The 21,406-nt window shown below is 43.0% G+C and overlaps 1 protein-coding gene across 2 annotated transcripts in view; it reads left to right on the top strand.

The window, feature by feature from the left end:
• Positions 1-3,125: 3,125 nt before the first annotated feature.
• LOC127617149 (complexin-2-like) overlaps positions 3,126-21,406 on the top strand; it is a 46,082-nt gene continuing 27,801 nt past the window's right edge. The window contains exon 1 of one of the 2 annotated variants that reach the window (XM_052089062.1): positions 3,126-3,211. The gene's annotated coding sequence lies outside the window, so the exon portion shown is untranslated. Of the gene's footprint in view, positions 3,212-3,263; positions 3,378-21,406 lie in introns of those variants that run through there. The other variant, XM_052089064.1, reaches the window with a different exon arrangement.

The following is a 21,406-nucleotide window of genomic DNA, read 5'->3' as shown; positions in this document are numbered from 1 at the left end:
ACAAACCCACAGATTGATGCTGCCACCACCATGCTTCACTTTATGGATGGTATTGGCCAGGTGATGAGCAGTGCCTGGTTTCCTCCAGACATGACGCTTGCCATTCAGGCCAAAGTATTCAATCTTGGTTTCATCAGACCAGAGAATTTTGTTTCTCATGGTCTGAGAGTCCTTCAGGTGCCTTTTGGCAAACTCCAGGTGGGCTGTCATGTGCCTTTTTCAGAGGATTGGCTTCTGTCTGGCCACTCTACCATACAGGCCTGATTGGTGGAGTGCTGCAGATATGGTTGTTCTTCTGGAAGGTTCTCCGCTCTCCACAGAGAAACACTGGAGCTCCGTCAGAGTGACCATCGGGTTCTTGGTAACCTCCCTGACTAAGGCCCTTCTCCCCCGATCGCTCGGTTTGGCCAGGCAGCCAGCTCTATGAAGAGTCCTGGTGGTTGCAAACGTCTTCCATTTATGGATAATGGAGGCCTCTGTGCTCATTGGGACCTTCAATGCTGAAAAACATTTTCTGTACCCTTCCCCAATCCTGTCTCTGCGGTCTACAGACAGTTCCTTGGACTTCATGGCTAGGTTTGTGCTCTGACATGCACTGTTAACTGTGGGACCTTATATAGACAGGTATGTGCCTTTCCAAATCATGTCCAATCAACTGAATTTACCACAGGTGGACTCCAATCAAGATGTAGAAACATCTCAAGGATGATCAGTGGAAACAGGATGCACCTGAATTTTAAATGTATTATAGAATGTGGAAAAAGGAAATATTTGATTAATTTCCTAAGGAGGAATGGACTGGAAGGATGAATCTAATTAATAAGAACTAAGTTAAAGAAAGACAATAGGTGGCAGTAATGCAATTTGGATGCCATCTGCTGTAAAACACCAAGGAAGAAGAAGAGGATGCACTCATTGTTGCCAACTTAGCGACTTTGTCGCTATTTTTAGCGACTTTTCAGACCCCTTTAGCGACATTTTTTCAAAAAAGCGACTAGCGACAAATCTAGCGACTTTTTGGACAAACCTTAGCAACTTTCCAAATTCCAAATATCGCCAGTACTGCAAGCGTGAGGTCTTACTTCCCAGCTGCGTCTGCTCTGTTCAGTGAGCGGCTGAGAGGAGCAGCACATTCCGTTGACTGCACGCCAGCGGACATAGACATGAATGAGCTGCGCATGTGCACGCTGTGTTAGCAGGAACCAATCAGTGATCACATAGCAGCTGCCTTCTCCTTTGTTTTAATTCAAAACATTTAATTTGACCGCTTTTTCTTGGCATGCGCTTATATTCACTACTAATCAGAGTTTTAGTTCATTCGGTTCGGTTTCTGAACTCTCCGACTTCAGATCGTATAATTTACAGACTCTATACATTTTACTTATCCAAACACAACAATAAACCTTCTTCAAACTCATAAACATGTAACGTTAGCTAAGTTCCGTTCCGTTCCGTTGTCTAACAGAAAATATGTAATTGAGAACCGTTTTACTGGACATTCGGCTATATACTTATATAAAAACAGTATGAGCACGGTTTAGGGGAGATAACCGTTATTATAAACTGAAGTAGGCTACAGTACCGACAAATTAGGCAGAATGCAAATACGACGCGATGACGTCATTAATATGCTAATGACGCATGACGTCATCTGGCGACATTTAGCTACTTTTCGAGCAGGCTTTAGCTACTTTCCATTGAAAATAGTTGGCAACACTGGATGCACCTGAGCTCAACTTTGAGTGTCATGGCAAAGGCTGTGAATTGTTTTGTTTTTTATTTTTAATACATTTGTAAAGATTTTAAACAAACTTATATCACGTTGTCATTATGGGGTATTGTTTGTAGAATTTTGAGGAAAATAATGATTTAAAGGGTTCATGACATGGGTTTTTTTATTGTATTATTATGTTCCCTTAGGTGCAATTATAGTATTAATATATTTTTTTTTAAGAAAAACTTTTAAAATCTAGTGATTTATGACCTTTTCCCACCCTGTTTCTCATCCTCTGATTCAAACAGTCTGTTTTGGGGGCGTTTTCCATTTAAGACTTCAGTGTTAACGCCCACTGTTATGATTGGCTAACGTCAGTGCCTATGTATCAATTATTGACGCCCCAGCCAGAACAATATGCAAGTAAACTAAGTAAAAACACTGTGATTATTCATAATGAATGAAACTGCGCTTTAAAAAGTAGTTTAAAGTTTAAAATAGATTACTTACAGTTTGCGTCGTCGTTGTTCCCAGAATAGTCGGCACGGACTTATCTTTGAGCAACAGTTTTCTGGCAAAGCCAGCATCATATTGAGATTTGTTCTCAAAACAGTCATCCTTAAAATGTACAGAACAAACGCTTAAGTTAACACTGCCGTGACTGGGACGTCCGCAAAAAATAAACTGCATCCATTTTTCCCTGACGTCTAGATCTTTCGGCAGCTTATTCAGAGGTTTTGTTTGACCACAGCCAGGAACAGCACATCTGTGTGGTATCGTAATTTTCCTGTGCACAAGTAGTCTCTGTCAGAGCTCGCTGTCCATCGACTGAACACTTGTGAGGCGCACGGCGATACGAAATGAGCGTAGTTGTCTTGCGCTTAAAGCGTAGTTATCTTGTGCTGGAGGCGGTCATATGCAAACGCTGGTACGTCACTTCTAACCATGAATCCAGAATTAGCTGTATTTTGAGCTTGATTAAATAAATGATTCGTTTAGAATGGGGAGGACGTCTTAAAATATTAAACTTGCAGGACGTTTTAATGATACAAAGACCTCTTATATACCAAAAGATCAAGGCAAATTTGGTTTCTCATGTCATGACCCCTTTAATCCATTTTGGAATAAGGCTGTAACATAACAAAATGTGGAAAAAAGTGAAGCGCTGTGAATACTTTCCAGATGCACTGTATATCGGGCACAACAGAAAAGTCTGCATTTAATAAATTGAGTCTGAAGAAAAACAAAGTGCGTTTGATGGGGCAAAATAATCTTGTTTGTTGAAACAATTCTTCATGGCAGCTTTCCAAAGCAGTAAGTGGTAGAGTGTGGTAGAGTGTGATCGGGGGCGGGTGGGTGTAGAGCGAGAATCTGAGACGAGAGGGAGGAGGCGATTCGATACGGAGCATAACACACACCAGTGTGACACCACACGCTGAATTCAAAGCAGTCCAGACCGCAGAGTCGCCACGTCGCTCTCACACTCTTATCGCAGAGGTTTGTAAACCTTCACTCCTTGCATGCTCTCTTTTCACCATTGCCATTCAATGCTGCATGTTGCTGATTATGAACGATTTCATGGTGCAAACTCGGCGATGGAGTGAGTTGGACACGCAGGGTAAGGCGTGATCTGCCAGTTTCAGCTCCACGGTGTAAGAAAACTGTAAGTGAAATGTTAGTCGCCAGGTGGTTTCAGATGCGTTGTGTGTTTTCAGGTAAAAGGGGTAGAGGCAGAAGTGCGCGCGACGTTCACATTTGATGAAAGCCATATGCGCAGGTGCATCATCAAAGGCAATTGAGGGATCTGACAGCTGATAGAATGCATGATTTCATTGTATACTGGTGGAGGGAAAAGCCGAAAAGCAATTGAATGGGATGCATTATCCTGCTGTTGATCTTTCTTCATAATGAGCTTGGAGCTCTAGAGATCTTCACTGATGCTCAGTGTTTCAGTGAGTGGGTGTATAAGAAGCCAGTATCTGATATTAAAATTGCCTCGACTTTCAGGATGTAGCATTGCATGCATAATACTGTTAATAGGACAGCTCCATGCCTATGTAGGCATAGGGAGCCTTTCTGTGCCATTGTATTTGTTCAATATGGAATTCTGCAAAAGTGATTGGAAGCAATATAACATTCTGTCTAAAACATATAACTGTGATGTTCTATTTGACTGAATGAAATAGCAAATTTTTGGATAAAGGTTTAGATGTGCTATGAGATGTTCATAGCTAGAAATAAATGAAAGCATACTCAGTTTAGTGACCGACACAAAAGGGTTCCATATTTGTATTGGTATTTTATTTATTTTTTTATGTGGTGTCTCATGCAATTCATATTAGTGGAATTGTGCCTGTTTTATGAGAGGCAGTAATGCTTGCTTTCAAAGGATTCTCCCTGATTGGATGCAGCAAATGCATAACTATTTCGTACTTTTGGCCCCAGGCAAGAATGGGAATTATGCCTAAACCTTGACCATTATTCATGTGCTGTCTCTGAAAGAGAGAGACAGGGAAAAATACATAAAAGAAGTGAAAGAGAGAAGGGATGCATGAAATTAATGTACTGTAATGGAACACATGAGATCAAGTGTTTGTGTGCAGAAAAAAAGTGCAGAAACCTGATTTTGGTTTCTGCACTTTTGTTTGATTTCACTGCATATTACAGTCTCCATATGCTTCTTTTTTCTCAAAATGTAATTTTACAAAAGAAAAAGCAGTGTTCGTACCATTTATGTATTTGTATTATGTTTTTTTTTTATTTGTTTGTAAGTGCATGTTTGTGTAATTGTGATTATTCAGAACAATATTCTAATGATTTGTATGAAGCAAATGAAACAGCATTATACTTTACTGTACTGTTTTATATATACAGAGCATTTGCTCTTTCCACCTATTGAAGGTTGGAATAGAACGAAAGTGTTACAGAGAAAGAAATGGGCTTTAAAAAGTAGTTTCACTTAGGGCTGGGCGATATGGCCAAAATTGTTATCACGATAATCTTTTTCATATTGTTCGATATCTATATTTATCACGATATACATTTTCACATTGCACTTTCTTTTTTTATTTCAAAGTTGAAGGAAGAAAAGATGAAAAAATGAATTCTAATTTAAACAGTCAAAATAGTCTCTACAAAACTGCACCGGGTGACCAGAGATGGCCAAAGCTGTGGGGTCTGTGGGATCTTTTACCAAATTTACCATCTTTTACCATTTATCAATTGAAATTGAATGTTAAAAGATCATCTGTTTGTTCTGAAGCATAGTGACAGCAGTCCAGTATTTGTTGGAAAATGTTCACATTAAAATGAAATATTTTTTATATTTCTTTAAATTCAGATACCCAAGTATGTGGCATAGAAGCCCTTGTGACTGTGGAGTGATGCTGAATGTGGGTTCAGGGTTGTCCCGAGAGAAAATTTAGAAAAAGTTTTTTTTTTTTAAATAAAAAAACATTTGTATATTTTCATTAAAGTGAGAGACTAGTCTACCAACTAGTAATTTTAGTCTTTCCTTATCCATTCCAGACATCTAAGTAATTTCACAAAATTAGAACAGAAATCGATTTGTTTATTCGATTTGTTTATTATTAAAGGCTTGTAACATGCTGATTAATAAAGATACATTTAGAAGGAAAAACATTTTGATCTAAAAGGTGCTTTGAAACCATGTTAACTCATGCTGCGCTTCATGTCTACACACATGCAAGGAAAAGAGACAACGCGTGCGGAGCAGGACAGGGCAGAATTGATGCATATTTGGCATGATGGATCCATGTTCTCATTCTGTTTACGCCAAATTCTGACTCTACCATCTGAATGTCTCAATAGAAATCGAGACTCATCAGACCAGGCAACATTTTTCCAGTCTTCAACTGTCCAATTTTGGTGAGCTCTTGCAAATTGTAGCCTCTTTTTCCTATTTGTAGTGGAGATGAGTGGTACCCGGTGGGGTCTTCTGCTGTTGTAGCCCATCCGCCTCAAGGTTGTGCGTGTTGTGGCTTCACAAATGCTTTGCTGCATACCTCGGTTGTAACGAGAGGTTATTTCAGTCAAAGTTGCTCTTCTATCAGCTTGAATCAGTCGGCCCATTCTCCTCTGACCTCTAGCATCAACAAGGCATTTTCGCCCACAGGACTGCCACATACTGGATGTTTTTCCCTTTTCACACCATTCTTTGTAAAACCTAGAAATGATTGTGCGTGAAAATCCCAGTAACTGAGCAGATTGTGAAATACTCAGACCGGCCCGTCTGGCACCAACAACCATGCCATGCTCAAAATTGCTTAAATCACCTTTCTTTCCCATGCTGACATTCAGTTTGGAGTTCAGGAGATTGTCTTGACCAGGACCACGCCCCTAAATGCATTGAAGCAACTGCCATGTGATTGGTTGATTAGATAATTGCATTAATGAGAAATTGAACAGGTGTTCCTAATAATCCTTTAGGTGAGTGTATATCGAAATCGTTTTATCGCCCAGACCTAGTTTGACTAGTTAGTGCTTCTTAAAAGGCACAAGTAAACATGTTGTTAAAAAGCATGGCGATAAAACCAAATAAAAAGAGTATACAATAGGCAAATCTTGAAACTTGAATATGTTCTGTTCCACTAATGTCACCTAATAGAAATCGCAAAAAAAAAAACAATTTCCCCTGTCTTCAATTGAGCACCCGCCCACTTTTTCAGACACCTGGGTTCCAGAAGTATTTTTCTCATCCATTTCTTCCATAAACTTTTCATAAAATCCTTCATAAAAGAGTTCTAAGCCATGAACCAAACCTAACATTGAAGTGAATCATAACATTACAAACTTTTTTTTGGAGTAAAAAAGTATTTGAAAATCAGTTTTAATATAGTTATATTATAAGAAAATAAGTTATCTGTAAAATTGAATTGGGATTGTATTTTTACTTCTGGAACCCGGCTGTTGTGCTGTATTGTCCAGGCAAATAATTAGTCCCCCCAAACTCTGTTGGTTGAGCCAGTGGTGCTGTTATTGGCTGGTCAGAATTCTCAAAAAAACAGAGCACTGTTATGACTCATGACACATGACTCATATTGACAAATATGTCTGTCTATGTGAATGGATAGAGCAATGTAAGGTGTAGTTCATGACAGGTGTGTAGTAGCAGTTTTGAAGCATCCACTGTGTGTTTGGTGCTGAGAGTAGTCAGTGGAGGTCTAGTTCCATCCATCCATCCATCCATCTTCAACCGCTTATCCGAAGTCGGGTCTCGGGGGCAGCTGCTCCAGCAGGGGCCCCAAACTTCCCTATCCCGAGCCACATTAACCAGCTCTGACTGGGGGACCCCGAGGCGTTCCCAGGCCAGTTTGGAGATGTAATCTCTCCACCTAATCCTGGGTCTTCCCCGAGGCCTCCTCCCAGCTGGACGTGCCTGAAACACCTCCCTAGGGAGGCGGCCAGGGGCATCCTTACCAGATGCCCAAACCACCTCAACTGACTCCTTTCGACGCAAAGGAGCAGCGGCTCTACTCCGAGCTCCTCACGGATGACTGAGCTCCTCACCCTATCTCTAAGGGAGAAGCCCGCCACCCTTCTGAGGAAGCCCATTTCAGCCACTTGTACTCGCGACCTAGTTCTTTCGGTCATGACCCAGCCTTCATGACCATAGGTGAGGGTAGGAACAAAAATTGACCGGTAGATTGAGAGCTTTGCCTTTCGGCTCAGCTCTCTTTTCGTGACAACAGTGCGATAGAGCGAGTGCAATACCGCCCCCGCTGCCCCGATTCTCCGGCCAACCTCCCACTCCATTGTCCCCTCACTCGTGAACAAGACCCCGAGGTACTTGAATTCCTTCACTTGGGGCAATACCTCCTTCCCTACCTAGAGTACGCACTCCATCGGTTTCCTGCTGAGAACCATGGCCTCAGATTTAGAGGTGCTAATCCTCATCCCAGCTGCTTCACACTCAACTGCCAAGCGATCCAGTGAGAGCTGAAGGTCACGGACCGATGATGACATGAAGACAGCATCATCTGCAAAAAGTAGCGATGAGATCCCCAGCCCACCGAACCGCACACCTTCCCCACCCCGACTACGCCTCGATATCCTGTCCATGAATATCACAAACAGGATTGGTGACAAAGTGCAGCCTTGGCGGAGACCAACCCCCACGTGGAATGAACTCGACTTTGTGCCGAGGACCCGGACACAGCTCTCGCTTTGGACGTACAGGGATTGGATCAGCCCTAAGAAGGACCCCCCACCCCGTACTCCTGCAGCACCTCCCACAGTCTTTCCCGGGGGACCCGGTCATACGCCTTCTCCAGATCCACAAAACACATGTAGACCGGATGGGCATACTCCCAGGCCCCCTCCAGGATCCTTGCGAGAGTAAAGCTCTGGTCCGTCGTTCCACGGCCAGGACGAAAACCGCATTGTTCCTCTTCAATCCGAGGTTCGACAATCGGCTGAACCCTCCTCTCCAGCTCCTTGGAGTAAACTTTACCAGGGAGGCTGAGAAGTGTGATACCCCTGTAGTTGGCACACACTCTCTGATCCCCCTTTTTGAAGAGGGGAACCACCACCCCGTTCTGCCACTCCTTAGGCACTGTCCCAGATTTCTACGCAATGTTGAAGAGGCGTGTCATCCATGACACCCCCTCCACATCCAAGGCTTTCAGCATTTCTGGTCGGATCTCATCAATCCCCGGGGCTTTGCCACTGTGGAGTTGTTTGACTACCTCAGTGACCTCCCCCAGGGAAATAGAATCTGATCCCCCATCAGCCTCCAGCTCTGCCTCTAGCATAGAGGGCGTGTTGGGATTTAGGAGTTCTTCAAAGTGTTCCTTCCACCGCCCAATAAGCTCCTCGGTTGAGGTCAACAGCGTCCCATCTTTGCTGTATACAGCTTGGATGGTTCCCCGTTTCCCCCTCCTAAGGTGGCGGACGGTTCTCCAGAAGCACTTTGGTGCGGACCGAAAGTCCTTCTCCATGGCTTCTCTGAACTTTTCCCACACCCACTGCTTTGCCTCCCTCACATCCGAGGCCGCAGCCCTTCGGGCCTGTCGGTACCTTGCAACTGCCTCCGGAGACCTCCGGGACAACAAATCCCGGAAGGCCTCTTTCTTCAGTCGGACGGCTTCCCTGACCACCAGTGTCCACCACGGTGTTCGAGGGTTACCACCCCTTGAGGTACCTAAAACCTTTAGGCCGCAGCTCTCCACCACGGCTTCGGCAATGGAAGTTTTGAACATTGCCCACTCCGGTTCAATGTCCCCAAACTCCGCAGGGATGCCTGAAAAGCTCCGCCGGAGGTGTGAGTTGAAGATCTCACGGACAGGGACCTCACGGACAGGAGGTCTAGTTATAGGAGAGAAATCAAGTGATTAATTATTTGTAGCTGTTTTTTAGCCTCCATCAAATTGCTTTGTGAGTGTGGCAGGGTGGAGGGCGGTTGATTCTGCACACCCGGCCCCTTATCAGGCTGTTCAAGCCTGAGAGGGATAAAGGTGACCAGAGACGGAGGTTTGACATAGAGAGAATTACGGGCACCTGCCCGACACCTACATTTTCATTTATTAATTTTGCAGACACTTTTATCCAAAGTGACTTACAAAAGAGGAAAAACATAAGCGAATCATCTTAAGGACAGTGAGAGTGATTACAAAGTTTCACATTAAAAGATGTGTTAAGTCATTTGTTCGAGGAAGCATCACAAATGGAGTTGGGAAGTTCATTCCACCAACGTGGTATGATGAAACTGAAGGTCCGGGAAAGTGTTTTGGTGACTCTTTGTGTTGGTACAACAAGGCGATGTTCCTTTGTCAACCGCAGGCTTCTGGTGTGTGTGTAGCTCTGCAGAAATTATTTTAGGTATGCTGGAGCAGACACAGTGAATGTTCTGTATGCCAGCATCAGAGACTTGAATTTGATACGTGCATCAGTCGGCAGCCATTGGAGAGATACAAAGAGTGGTGTAACGTGCTCTCTTTGGTTCATTAAAGAACAGACGTGCTGCTGCATTCTGGATCATTTGCAGAGGTCTAACTGCACATGCAGGGAGACCTGCAATGAAACCAGCCTAGTTATGACAAGTGACTGAACAAGCAGTTGTGTGGCATGTTCAGAGAGGAAGGATCTTATCTTCCTGATATTGTAGAGTGTAAATCTACATGATCTGGCATGCTTTGAGATGTGGTCTTTGAAATTGATCTTGTTATCAATGGTTACCCCTAGATTTCTGACCGTTTTGGAAGGCGATACTGCAGTTGTAGTAGATTCAGCTCCCGTCTCAGGAAGATTATCATATTCCTTTTTGTGAGCTATAGTTCTATTGTCGTTACTGAAATGGCCTAAATTTCTTTGTGTGATAAAGAACAGCTGTGATAACGTGTGCTAAAACAGCTGCTAAGCTATAACACCACAAAGCAGCCACATTTGTATTTGTGTAAGAGGTATTGTGAAAGAAGATTTTGTCTTTTTTAATTATTGCCTTTTTTCAATCGACTCATGAGAAACTGTAGACTAGATCAGTGACCTCAGCTTGTTTTGACTTCTGGACCCACATTTTACGTTGGATATAAAGTGGTATCCCAAACAGGAACAAAATAGTTATATCAAAGAGCATGAAACAATGTCCTTAAAATCAAACATTGAAAACTATTTATTTATTTAAGGCTAATGATTCACTGGACAAAACATGCATAAAAAAAAAAAAAAATGTATTCTTGCTGCAAATGAACCCATATTTACATTTTTTGTCTACTTAGTTTTTTGTCTACTATGTTGGTATTTGTCCACTTTGGCATCCACCTAATTTGGCTTGCTTCTACTTAGAAATAGATGAATTTGCTCCAAAATTCATAGAGTTTAGTGGCGGCATGGTCTTTGATGCCAATAACTAAAGAAATGGGAAGCATTTTCTCCTCTCTTTTAAAAGTTGATAAGCCTTTTCATTTTGCTGCCTTAACCATTCACAACTACACGCTTATTTTTATGTTTTGTTTTTCCCTGTTGTCCACAATCAGTACAGACCTGCAACTCTTATTTTTGTTGCAAACTACCAGATTAATACACTGGATTAGAACATTCCGTTTGGAAGGTTTGTTTTACTCAATTTGTACAAGTCAAATAATTTGAAATAAACACAAACAAATAAAAGTATATTGGCTCAACAAATGCTGGAATAGATTCAGGTCTGATCTTGGTACACTGTAAAAAAAGGATTGTTGAGCAAAATTCAAAAATCAAGGCAACATTATGCAGAAAGATTTTTGAGTTTTCTCAACAACTGTCTTAATAATTGTCCTTAGTAAAATTGCTTTTTTTAGTCAATGTAAATTTGTTTGTTTACTAATGCAAAAAAATCTTGTTGAGAGAATGACACATTTCTTGTTCATCCAACTACCAATTTGCTATATGAGAACTTTAATTTTGTTACCATTTCAATTAATTTTACATGAAGTAACTGCAAACTATGTCTCTGGAGAGAGGTATGTCTCGCACGTTGACAATTGTCTGACAATGGCACAATAAACCTCAACCCTTTAACACACAAACCTCAACAATGTTTAATTAGATATTAGTTCATTAGACACATTTTAAAGCTATCTTGGTAAACTCTTTGTTACATAGCCTATGGATTCATGCCATAAAATCAGTGGGCATGCTGTAATTAAAAGTTGGGCAAAATCTTCTGGCAATTTACAGTGGACTTTTTTTAATAATAGGATCAAATAGGCAGTTTCAATTCATATTAAACATTATTGGCAAGATAAACTTTATTGGACACATTGCCAATGCATTATATTTAATTTAATTTAATTTGACCAATTGTCACACATTATACATACATTTCTGCATATACATGGTGAAATTATTTATTTTTCACATATCCCAGCTAAGCTGGGGTCAGAGTGCAGGGTCAGCCATGATACGGCGCCCCTGGAGCAGATAGGTTCAAGGGCCTTGCTCAAGGGCCCAACAGTGGTGTCTTGGTGGTGTTGGGGCTTGAACCCACGACCTTCTGATCAGTAACCCAGAGCCTTAACCGCTGAGCCACCACTGCCCCAAAGGCACTATACTGTACATACATATATAAAACAAATGAAATGCTGAAGTTTAATTTGCTGAAGTGTATTTTCTCTTGCTGCTGTTCAGTCTCTTTAAGTACTGTATACCTAGCTGTAGCTGAACGTCCAGGTCCTTCAGTCTCTATCGCACACATGCTGGGTCTCTCTTTTGTGGTTTCGCTATGAAAACTGTTTCAGATGAGAGTGAGTGAGCGTTTTTGCTTGGGACATGCATTGTTCATAATGAAAAAGTGTGCACTGCTCCACACAATCAGTTTCTGGGGTCGAGTTGTGCAGTCGAGACAAGCGTGTACCTCATAAATTAATAAATGCCAATTTTAGCCACAGGAAGTGGGGGGAAATGTGAGTGAAGTTTCAGGAAGTAAAACAATTTTAAATAAATAAGGACACTGCATTGATTTTTGTTTTTACGCAGTAACCTAAAACTGTTAATCATATAAATTAGCGTGTCTAATGTCCCAGCCCTATTAATATGAAATTGTTTGTTCAGACAACTCTGTTAGTTGGTAAAGTTGCAAAGTAATATCTGTCACTCTAAGATCCCCATAAGTTGGATAAAATGACATTTAATTTTATGCAGTGTATGTGTCTTCTATTAGCTCCTCAATAAATCAAGGTTTGGCTTCATCTGGTTTGATTGGAAGATTTTGCAAACTAGATGTACTCCATATGTTACCATGTCAAGCTGTGGAAAGATGTTAGAGAGGTTGATTAAAATTGAAAAGAACCTTGATCAGACTAAATGGTCTAAAGATAATGCTCTTTGGATTGAATGCTTACAGCCAGCATTTCAACTGAAAGCTTATCTCTCGTCCCCAGATTTCTCCGTCTGAGTGCTTATCCAGTGAGCAGAAACAAACAAACCCTGCACACACTTCAGACACAAAGAAGAGACTTGAGCTAGCTGAAAGTGACAACCTATAGGTCAACATATTTTTGTGTGAGCTGAAAGTCTAAGAACTTGTGACTAGAATAATAATATAATAAAATGAGTTTGAGAAGAGCTGCAGACTTTCAAAAACTATAAAGTCACAAAATGACTGTCATAAATTAACATACAAAGGATACAGCTAAAGAAATGGTCTGGAATCATAAGGGTTACACCGTGTCCTAACCAAGCATGATGCCTGTTAATTTCAGTCACATTACATTAATGCATACAGCATATTTTCTTTTCCCTAGAGATGGTGCATTCAAGGTACTGTATACATTTTATAAGTTTGTGTGTTCCTGGGAATCAAACCCATGACTCTATCAGTTGCAATACAGATTGTCAGTACGTTTACATGCACTTTTAAAGTTTGATTTCAGTCGGACTAAAGCATTAATTTGCCTTTTTAAAATGTAATATAAATGCTTTAGATGGACTGAAACTGTACCAGTCCTATTTTTGCGAAGTCAGAGAAACAGACTTATATTTGGCATCCTTATATATTCAATTATATATTGAATATTCAATTATTACATTTCGCACTGCAAGATGTAAACTTGCATGATGTACACTGTTACCCCTAACAGTGGTTTTTCTATAGTAACATACTTAATTCAAGTCAAGTCAAGTGGTTTTTATCGTCGTTCAACCATATACAGTTATTACAGTACACAGCGAAACAAGACAACGTTTCTCCAGGATCATGGTGCTACATAAAACAACATAGGGTAAACACAGAACCACATGAGACGACACAGACTAAATAACATTTCTACATAAAGTGCACATGCAAAAAGTACGGGAGAGTACAATAAATTACTAAAAGAAACAGGATAATAGGCACAGAAAAAACAGTGCAGCGCTGACCATTACACATTTGTAATCGAGTAGTGCAAAAAGATGACACTTTCTAAAATGCTAAATGTAAACATAACAAATAACATAATGAAATAGTGTTCTATGGACATGGCAGTTATTGAGGTAGCAGCCAGGTATAAACTGACAATGAATTAAAGTGCAACTCTGGACATGTGCAAAAGTTGGATGGTATACTGAGTATTGAGGAGTCTGATGGCTTGGGGAAAGAAGCTGTTACACAGTCTGGCCGTGAGGGCTCGAATGTTTTTGTACCTCTTGCCAGATGGCAGGAGGGTGAAGAGTTTGTGTGAGAGGTGTGTGGGGTCATCCACAATGCTGGTTGCTTTGCGGATGCAGCGTTTTGTGTCCCAACCAGGCACTGATGCAGCTGCTCAGGATGCTCTCAATAGTCCCTCTATAGAATGTAGTGAGGATAGAAGATGTGCTTTTCTCAGCCTTTGAAGAAAGTAGAGATGCTGCTGTGCAATCTTGGTAATAGAGCTGGCGTTGAGGGACCAGGTGAGGTTCTCCGCCAGGTGAACACCAAGTAATTTGGTGCTCTTGACAATCTCCACAGAGGAGCCGTCGATGTTCAGCAGAGAGTGGTCACTCTGTGCTCTCCTGAAGTCAACAACCATCTATTTTGTTTTGTCCACATTCAGAGACAGGTTGTTGGCTCTACACCAGTCCATTAGCTGCTGTACCTCCTCTGTGTATGCTGACTCGTTGTTCTTGCTGATGAGACCCACCACGGTCCTGTCATCGGCGAACTTAATGATGTGGTTCAAGCTGTGCATTGCTGCACAGTCGTGAGTCAGCAGAGTGAACAGTATTGGACTGAGTACACAGCCCTGGGGGGCCCCAGTGCTCAGTGTGGTGGTGGTGGTGGAGATGTTGTTCCCGATCCGGACTGACTGAGGTCTCCCAGTCTGGAAGTCCAGGATCCAGTTGCAGAGGGAGGTGTCCAGGCCCAGCAGGTTCAGGTTTCCAGGTTCTGAGGAATGGTTGCGCTGAATGCTAAGCTGAAGTCTATGAACAGCATTCGAACATATGAGTCCTTTTTATCTAGGTGGGTGAGGGCCAGATGGAGGGTGGTGGTGATGGCGTCGTCTGTTGAATGGTTGGGTCTAGTGGGGGGGGTCTTAATGTGCCGCATGATGAGCCTCTCGAAGCACTTCATGATGATGGGTGTGAATGCGACGGAACAGTCATTGAGGCAGGATACTGAAGACTTCTTTGGCATGGGGACGATGGTGGTGGCCTTTAAGTATGTTGGAATGACGGCACTGCTCAGAGATGTTGAAGATGTCAGTAAGAACATCTGTCAGCTGGTCTGCGCATCCGCTGAGCACTTTGTTGTCTGGTCCAACAGCCTTCCATGGGTTGAATCTACGTAGAGTTTTCCTCACATCTGCTGTGGTAAGACACCTGGTCGTTGGGAGGAGGGGTGGTCTTGCATGCCACCACGTCGTTCTGCTCTTCAAACCGACCATAGAAGTCGTTCAGCGCATCTGGAAGGGAGGCATCTATGTCACAGGCAACTGATGTTGTCCTGTAGTTGGTGATGGCCTGGATGCCCTGCCACATGCACCGCATGTCGCTGCTCTCCTGGAAGTGACTGTGAAACCTCTGTGAATCTTTGTGATTCTCTTCTGGTTGGAGCATGTGGTGATGGTCTTGGAGAAAGTGACATCATCACTGCACTTGCTAATGTAGCTGATCACTGATGCTGTGTATTTCTCCAAGTTGGTAGAGTCACCATATGTTGCAGCCTCCCTGAACATGTGCCAGTCAGTACACTCAAAACAGTCCTGAAGAGTAGAGATGGCTCCTGCTGGCCAGGTTTTCACCTGCTTCCAAAGCGGTTTTCTGTGCCTGACAAGCGGTCTGTATGCTGGAATTAGCATAACAGAGATGTGGTCTGAGTAGCCAAGGTGGGGTGGGGCTCCGCCCGATACGCGCCTGGGATGTTTCTGTAAACAAGATCAAGCGAATTCGCCCCTCTCGTTGTAAAGTCCACATACTGATAGAATTTAGGGAGCACTGTCTTGAGATTCTCATGGTTGAAATCTCCGGCGACAATAAACAGTCCATCAGGTTGAGCGTTCTGCAATTCGCTAATAGCCCCATACAGTTCACAGAGCGCTTCCTTAGCATTAGCGCTGGGGGAATGTAAACTCCGATTATTATGACAGTGGTGAATTCCCATGGTAAATAAAAAGGTCTGCATCTAACAGTCACAAGCTCCACCAGGGATGAGCAGTAGCTAGAGTCTAGCATAGAGTTCGTGCACCATTCCATGTTGATGTAAACACACAAGCCACCACCGCGAGTCTTACCGCACAGAACTGCATTTCTGTCGGCACGAAATGAGGCGAGCACATCTAGCTGAATGGCAGTGTCCGTAACTCTGTCACTGAGCCACGTCTCTGTGAAAACAAAGACGCAGCAGTCTCTAAACTCATGCTGCGTAGTCTGCTGGAGTCGGATGTAGTCCGTTTTATTGTCCAGGGAGCAAACATTTGAAAGCAGGATAGACAGGAGAGCTAGGGTTTGTTTTTAGCCTTGCATGGACCCCCGCCCTCTTGCCGCACTAACACTTCCTCGCATACCGCTTATGACAACCTCACCCCCGGCCACCAGCATCAGGTGATGGTGAGGACTGTAGGCCTGGTCTCCGCAGCAAGCCGAGGTCATGTAGCTTCTCCTGCAGATCAACATGCAGCTTGGTTGTTGCATGAATCTTATATTTGAGTAGTGTCCTGCGATGGTAAACATGAACACAGCCTGGTTACTTTAAAAAAAGAACATTTAAGTCAATTTTACTATAAATATCCACTTTCACTTTCACTTCCACATTATTCTTAAGTTTTTTTGCAGATTTCATTATTCGTGCATATCGTCACCTACTGCTTGGGACTGGTCGAAGAAACTTAAGAATAATGTGGAAGTGAAAATGGAGATTTATAGTAAAATTTACTTAAATATTGATCTGTTTCTCACTCACACCTATCATATCTCTTCTGAAGACATGGATTATCATCTGGATTACTTTTATGCAGCCTTTTTGGACCTTAAAAGTTCTGGCCACCATTCACTACAGAGCTGATATATTTTTTCACAAAAATCTGAATTTGTATTCTTCAGAAGAAAAAAGTCATACACATCTAGGATGGCATGAGGGTGAGATAAGATAATTTTCATTTTTTGGTGATCTATCCCTTTAAGTAAAAGACTACACAAGAGATACAGCAATTAAAAAGGTAACAAGGTAACACTGAACATGAAATGCTGCATGACGTGACAATCACAGTCAATCAGAAGATATTTGAGAAGCAAATATGGCGAAGCTTGACCGCGCGCCTCGTAGGCCCGGGCAATAATGAGGATGCCTCTTTGAGGGCACCCCGCCCACCAAGCCGTGGCAAACCGCAGTGGCCACATAGAACCTGGCAGTGGCGAGGCAAGTGCCCGCTGACAGTTCTTTCTACAGAAAATCCAGAACTGAAACAAACTGGCAGTTAGCTGGTTCTGTAATAAGAACTTTAGTAGAAGGAAACGCATGCAGGTGCATTTGCGTTACTACGTTCAGCCCCTCCCAAGGGGGAGGGGGGGACTGGGCGACTCGGAGAGACGTAGAGGAGACATTGCGCTATCAACAGAGGCGAAGAGGTCCTCTTCTGCCCTGTAAAATCTACCCAGATCAGTTCCAAGTGGAGGGAGCCCTAGCACTTGAAATGGTCTCGATAATCTCAAGAGAAAACCCTGTGAACCTCATTTGGTACCCTTAGGGGCCAGACATGAAAGGTTTCACAATTCAGGCTGGGGATGAAATATCGTCCCCTGTGCCTGAGACAGAAAGTCCCTCCTGTCCGGAATCGCCCAAGGCGAGCCGTCGAGGAGAAATATAATTTCTGAGAACCAAATCCTGTTCGGCCAGTGAGGCGCTATCAGTAAGAGGCAAGACCCTTGCTGGCGAACTCTGGCTAAGACTCCCGGGAGCAGAGAAACCAGGGGAAAAGCATACCGACACATTCTGGGCCATGTATGCGCCATCGCGTCCAGACCCAGGGGGGCTGGGTGACTCAGAGAGAAGTAGAGGGGACATTGCGCAGTCTCTTGAGAGGCGAAGAGGTCCACTTCTGCTCTGTAAAATCTCTCCCAAATTTGTTGTACTACCTCGGGGTGGAGTTTCCACTCGCCCCTTGGTATGTTCTGTCTGGACAGCAAATCTGCTCCCACATTTAGGCGTCCAGGGATGTAAATTGCCCTGAGTGACAGGAGCTTGCCCTGGGCCCAAAGGAGAATCCGACGTGTCAGAAATACAGCTGACAAGAACGTGGGTCTCCTTGATGATTTATGTAAGAGGCTACCGCTGTATTGTCCACCTGCACCAAGACATGGCAGCCTCAGGAGGAGGTATTTCAGGGCCAGAAATACAGCCATCAACCCGAGACAGTGACTGTGACAACCGAGCTGACGACCCTCCTATCCCCTTAAGCTGGACGACCACTTAAGGCCGCTACCCCACCCGTCAGGGAGGCGTCTGTCGTTAGCAGTCTGCGACAACAAGACTAAGACGATGTCCCTGTGCTGAACTGCCAGTTCCTGGAACTGCGCTAGGATCAGCCAGTCGTCTACATAATTCAGAATGCAGATGCCCCGGAGTCGCAAGGAGCCAGCGCTACATCATGCATTGTGAATGTGCGGGTAAAAAGGGCTAGGCTGAGTGAAAGAACCTGAAACTGGAAGACTTCGCCCCCGGAAGTGAACCTCAGGAACTTTCCATGTTGTGGCAGAACTTCTAAATGAAGTATAGAAGTGCGTCATAAGATCGATGGTGACCAGCCAAACGAGTTGTAGGGCTTGAGACACGACCGTCTTGACAGGCATCATCTTGGACTTGAACACCCACGGGTAGTTCAAGCTTAAGATCTAAGCCAGACGCCACCCCTCACCCTCCATGGGAAACGGGAAGTATTTAGTGTAATAACCTAACTCTCTCTCTGGAAGGGGAACACATACCATGGCCCCTTTAACCAGGAGATTGAGAGTTTTTTTTTTTTACAAAAAGAAATCCGGTTTACGGTAGTGAGAACACGCCGTTGAAACACGGAAAAGCGGCGAGAGAATTAAATCCTGACGCCCTTATAAGACCCACAGAAAAGGATATATCCGGCAGAAGTTTCCACGCTGCCAGGATCTCTGAGATGGGTATTATATTTTAACACTTCCTGTTGAGGGGTTGTCGGGTGTTTCGCGTCCTGAATAAAATGCAGGAACAGCGAAAACACCCAATTTTGACGGAAGCCTCTGCAACCCGAAACACCAAGAGGTGGCGGGAATGGAGGGGCTTCGAGGGGGTACCGGGAGGGGTGAAGTGAAGCAAAATATTGTGCAAATTCAGCACAAATGCTAATTTTTCACAGTCAAACCCCTCTGTTTGTAATACACCCTATTTCAACTCAACCAAATGGAAAGTGTCCTTGGGGTGTTATGCAGTGCAGTCAGCAACACTGCACTAATGTGTGATATGAACTTTAATGTGACAGAAGCTAATTGGCCCCCACTGGAGAAGGGGGTTCCCATGACCTCTTATGTGAGCCCAGCCCAGCATGCAATGATTGGCTTTGACAATTACATAGCAGGAGGTCAGTGCAAATAGTTTCAGACCCCCTTTGTAAAATTGTGTGTCCTCAACTGCACTCACACAGCATGGGATGTAAGATTAATATGCTGGTCTAAGTGAGTCGCTGCTGACTCTTGATATATTGTCATAACATTTCTGGGATATTTTCAAATTTATTCATAACACAAACTTTGTCTTGGCTACATTTTAAATAATATTTGACAATGATGGCTTTTTCCACCTTGTGTGTGGGTCATTGCCATCATGTACCCATCATATACTGTATGTCCTAACATATAAGATATAATATTAAACCCACAATTTTTTTTATGGAATCATATTAGTTGATCTTTTATCACAATTTTATTTGAAATAATTCCCCCCATGTTAGATAACAAAACATGTTTTCTTTGGAATTTTGTTTTAATTTGTCGTCAATGTATAGGTTTTTCTTTTGTCCTCAATATAATTTTACATCCTGTCTTTTGTAATATCCCTTTAACTGTCAAAATACTTATTGACATCCTTTAGGACGTGGCCTAATGCCTAATTAGGTTGGAGAACACCTGACAAGGGATCTTTGACCATTCCTCCTTACAGTATCTCTACAGATCATTCAAAATCAGAGGTCCATGTTGGTGGAATCTCCTCTTCAGTTCACCCCACACATTTTCTATGGGGTTCAGGTCAGGGGACTGGGATGACCATGGCAGAACTTTGATTTTGTGGTCAATTAACCATTTTTGTGTTGATAGTGATGATTGTTTTGGATCATTGTCCTGCTGGAAGATCCAACCAGGGCCCATTGTAAGCTTTCTGGCAAAAGCAGCCAGGTTTAGATTTTTTATCTGTTGGTATTTGATAGAGTCTGTGATGTCATGTATCCAAACAAGATGTCCAGGACCTCTGGCAGAAAAACAGCCCCACAACATTAAAGATCCAGCACCATATTTAATGTCTCGGTTACTGTTGTAACCTCCATTCCCTGATGGAGGGAACGAGATTTTGTGTCAATTTAGTAACATTAGGGGTCGCTTTTGAGAGCCCTAAACACCTGTAATCTTTGAGAAAAGGCCAATGAGAATTGGCGAGTGGAATTTGCAAGCCACTCCCTGGACATACGGGTATAAAAGGAGCTGGAATGCATCCTCTCATTCAGGTTTTGTGCTGAGGAGCAGAGACAAGGTCCCGGCCATTTCAGTGGCTAGTACAGCGTTGTGGCAAGAGGGACACAAGGTCTCTTTCCCTCCATCAGGGAATGGAGGTTACAACAGTAATCGAGATGTTCCCCTTCTGTCACTCACTCGACGTTGTGCCGATGTAGTGACACTAGGGTTCCCTATAGAAAAGCGCCACAACAGCTGGACCGTGTTACGTGAACTGCCGATACAGGTGCAATCAGTCTGCACGTAACCTCCCCCAATGCCCCATAAGATGTCATGTAGTTCCCCACACCTTTAGGCGGGAAACGACAGAACTAGCATGGGAGCAGGCCACGCCAGTGCTCAGTGTCTGGTCACCATGACAATGGAGGCCGTAAACACCGATTATGTGACCCAAGCAGTGAGGAAACCACTCTTTTTTGACAATGTGGGTAGTGCAGCCTGTTCGGGGTGCGGCAAACATAAAGCAAAAGTAAACAAAAGATTTTCCTCCTGGCCCTCCACCGGGGGATGGAGTGGTCTGGTACCAGCTACATGGACATAGTGAAATGTTTTGAATGAAAAATCAAAAAGACAAACAATGCAGAATATTTTTCCCAGCCTTATTTGCTCATATATACAAAGGGTGCCAACATGTTTGGCCACCAGTGTACATCAGTAAATCCATTATTAGAAATGTGTTCTACTATTGAGATGTTTTGAGGTATTAGTTGGTTTGTCTCACTCTAAAACATTTCCTTCCACTTGACATAATAGTACAAAAAACAGTATAATAAAATGAAAACTTATATTAACATAAAGTTGACACTCATTAGCCAACACGCAATCCATAATTTAGCAATTTCTAACTTCAGCTCTTTATTTTCCTGTTCTATGTTACAAAGTTTTTTTACTTTGTCAACAAAATATAAATGTTCTTTCTTTGCACTGTCAAACAAACAAGTGATAACCAGTGCTGAAGCATTTAACCAATCAGATATTTGCATAATTAAGTAATACATTTTCATAAATGGCTGGCATCGTTCAGCCATTGCCAACCTTGTTAAAAGGAAA

The sequence above is a fragment of the Xyrauchen texanus genome, chromosome 23 (assembly GCF_025860055.1).
Source record: "Xyrauchen texanus isolate HMW12.3.18 chromosome 23, RBS_HiC_50CHRs, whole genome shotgun sequence".
In the NCBI taxonomy this organism is placed as follows: Eukaryota; Metazoa; Chordata; class Actinopteri; order Cypriniformes; family Catostomidae; genus Xyrauchen; species Xyrauchen texanus.
The sequence above is the reverse complement of the archived record's forward strand: the minus strand, read 5'-3'. Positions and strand labels throughout refer to the sequence as shown.